Here is a 3,901-nt window from a genome sequence, read left to right as displayed (position 1 = left end):
ACTTTACTGTGATGTTGAAGGATTTTCCCAAGAACCAACTCGCCTCCAGCCTGACTATGACCAACTTATGCTCTCTCTACTTGAGTTTTTCCACAACATCGCACATGGTGAACCAGTGGCTCTCATCCATGGGCACAGCCATCAGCTTGCCTGTTTGGCAAAGCCAGATGTCAGCAGGAAGCACACACACACACAGAGGAATTTGCAGATGCTGCCACTTGGATTCTAAGCTTGTATGATACAGTTTGTAGAAGTACAAGCACAAAACCTGCCCACAAAAGAGGGTGTGGGTTCCTCCAGGCATCAAGAAGTGTGCACAGAATGCCACTGATTTCTTTATTCATGAGGACGATAATCAATGATGGGGTAAATAAGATGGCAGACTAGGCAGAAAGGCTGTAAAAGTCTCTATAATAAAGATACGGAGCACCAAATGAGATGCAGATGATAGTCCGGGAACTCTGAGCTTCAAATGAAGATATAGAGAAGTGGATTGAATGCTTTCTAGGTGATATGAGACAGGCACAGCCATCTTGAGCTTTTGTGAGTGGTTTCAGAGCCAAGAATAATTGCCAAAACATACCTGTGACTCACAGAGAAAAAGGTGCAATTTTTTCTTGTTCTATACACTCCCCTGGTGAGCAGAGGTGAGGCTGGCCCCCACTTGCATACACCCCCAGGAAAATTCCCACTTTAGCGGAGCTGCACATAGCTGAGCACGGGTTTGTGGTCCCATTAAAGCTGTCTGCACTGACCTGGTTTGGACGGGCCCTGCTCCAGATCTGCAGAGCCAGCCTGGCCAGCCCTCACTAGGAGAAGCAGCAGAACAGATGTGTGCAGAGAAAACAAAAACACAGAAAAGAAACTGCTGACCATGTGGGCAGCCAGGTCATCTGCAGTGTGGTCATCTTAAAATTTCACAGGTGACTTTATAGGCCAGAGGGTAGTGGGTGGTGCAGAAGCTTACCATTTATTGGTGGACAGAAAGGGGCAGATTTTTTTCTTTCTTTTCTTCTTGTACCCCCATGTTACCTGGTGACTAGAGGTGGGGCTGGCCCCCATCTGGACACACTCCTAGGGAAGTGCCAGCTCTCTGGGATGGTGAAGTCACATCAGAGTGTGTGGGGAGCTAGCAGCACCAACCTCAGTACTTGGAATCAGGTGTGGTCTCTTCTAGAACCTTCAGAGTTGGTTCTGGTCAGCCTTGGCCTAGAGGGATCTCTCACCCTCAGCTCCCCTCTGGGATGGAAATACCCTGATCCCCCAGTTACTTTGGGGTCTGCAGAAACTATTTCTAGATTGGGTGCTCAGAACAGACAACACCTAGTCCTACAGGAATTCCATCTAGGGTTGAGCGTTACTATCTCATCCCTTAACCACCAATGAGGTGAGGTCCTTGGCTGGCAGGACATCCCAGAATCTTCTCCTTTCCAAGACTGGTACCTGCCCTGCTTTTTCCCCCCTCTTTCATTGCTTTATTTACTTATTCTTTCTCCTTCACCTTTGTCTCTCTGGATATCTTTCCTTTTAATCTTCCCTTTCATCTTTTCCTTTTTTTTTCTGCTTCTATCACCCAACTTCTGGTACTTCTTTCCTTCATCTTATTAATATTATTATTAATTCCTCTTTGTTTAATTTTTTTATTGTTACTACTCTTTGGTCTCTTTCCTTAGTAACCATCCCTCTCCTTAATTGTGTTTAGGTTTTTTCTTTATTTTTATTTTCTCTTTTTATTATTTTATTTTCCTCTCCCTCTTTTCTCTCATTTGCTTTTTGCATTCTTTGGCTAGTTGTTACCTGCTTTTTGCTTTTCTTTACTATTTTTTTTCTTTTTTTTTGTTTTTTTTTGTTGTTTTTTTTGGTTTTTTTTTTGGGGGGGGGGTTCATTCTCTCTTGTGTGTGTGTTTTCTCTTGTTGTCTCACCTGACAGGAAACAGACATTATAGCCATACAGCCCAGTCACAACTGTACATTCTATAGCTCCACCCATTGGGCAAGAGCTAATACTAGCTGCTATATGCTGGATCAATGACAACAGCCAACATCAGCAAAATCCATCCTAAACTGAACAGCACAACCAGCAGAGAACAGTGCTGAAGCTCATCTCCTGATCACATGTACCAGGAATCAGTTGGTCAGAGCCTAAGAACACACCAACACACAATCATAAACTTAATATAAATACAACACCACAGTGTCTCGAAAGGCAGACAATTTCTGTTCACAAAAAGAAACAAGACAGAGTGGCTCAAACATATAATAAAGAAGTAGAGCTAGAAAACATTTTTTTGGGAAAAGAACCATTGGAACTACCTGAAAAGGAATTCAAAACAATGATACTCTTGTACATCCAGAAGATTGAAAGATCAAGGAAAACAAGGAAGACATCAGGAAAGTGCTATAGGAACGATCAGCATAGCTCTCTCTTTTACCACTTGCCCTATAGGAACAATAGGACAAGTGGTAGAACAAAGAGGTATGCTCAGGGATAAGGAACCACAGCTCAAGCGCCACTTAGAAGACCTCAAAGTTTCCACTTGTGCCCATAAAGAAAGACGAATTTCTGTAGTAGCACAGCTGGTTTTGCCAACTGCCAAACTCAGAATCTTATTGTAGGAGAGGCTGAATTGCCATGCTGGCTCAACTTCCAATCTGGAATGGTGTCTGATGCTAAAATGAGAGCACTGACTGGGAAGAAGTGGGATCCTGAAACTTGGGATGAAGACATTTGGGCAGATAATCAGGAAGCTGGAGACAGAGAGCCCATAAATGCCACTGAATCACTCTTGCCAACAGCCCAAGCCCTCCCATCTGAAGAGATAATTCCATTGAGATAAATTCATCTGTTTCTACTGAGATGATGCCAGCTGAGATGTTGCCCAAGGTGTTGTCTGGGGTATCACCTTAGGTAGATGTCTTACAAGACATTGCTGAATGTTCCCAGGAAACACCTCTAACAGTTATTGCCTCTAGACCTATAACTAGACTTCAGTCTCAGTGAGCCACAAAAGACCTGCTTGATTTTTCTAATATGTATAAACAGAAATCAGGAGAATATGTGTGGGAATGGCTATTCAGGGTGTGAGGTAATGGTGCAAGGAACATAGGGTTGGATCAGTCGGAGTTAATTGAAATGGGCCCACTAGGCCCCAGATTCTTCAATCAATGTTTCAGCTCAACCAAAACAAGGTGGGCGTGGTTACCATAATGGACAGCCGAATCAAGAGTAATTCTGATACTCTGATTTGTGTAGACTCCTGGTGTGGCATTGCAAGATAATGCACTGAACCACAATGGTGGTTTCATGCCTCCCGCCAGACACTGCTTGGAAACCCTATATACAGGGTCGCTAAGAGTCAGAACCAACTCAACAGCACTTAATAATAACAAAGACATTGGCTAATTAGACAGGGTGTCCCTTAGAGTGAAATAGATGAGAAAAATAGCAAATATTTATTTGATTCATACAAGAGAAAGAACTCCTGGTCCAAAGTGAATTGCCAAAACAGACAGTCTGGCCTCTCAATCAATTTCCAGACTTGAGCCAGTTACAGACTCACAACGCCTTGAATGCATGAGTGGCCAGGTCTCTTTGAGGAAGAACCCAGCTACACTGGCTGCTTTCCCCAAGAGATCTATGGCCTTTTACACCACATCCCCATTAACTATCTAACCTGTGCAAAAAACGGAGGGTTTTTTTGTGCAAAAAAACCAGATGGATCTTGGAGAATGACAGAGGATTATCACAAATTGAACCAGGCCATGGCTCCAATTGCAGCTGTGGTTCCAGATGTTATTACTTTGCTTGAGTAAAATAATGCATCTGCTGGTGCCTGGTATGTAGTTCCCCGTTGTGAACTGGATGTTGTCTTAGCCACAGAGTCATAAAGTTGGACGTGCA

Source organism: Chrysochloris asiatica, unplaced genomic scaffold (assembly GCF_000296735.1).
Source record: "Chrysochloris asiatica unplaced genomic scaffold, ChrAsi1.0 scaffold02377, whole genome shotgun sequence".
Classification (NCBI taxonomy): Eukaryota; Metazoa; Chordata; class Mammalia; order Afrosoricida; family Chrysochloridae; genus Chrysochloris; species Chrysochloris asiatica.
This window is presented reverse-complemented; position numbering follows the sequence as displayed.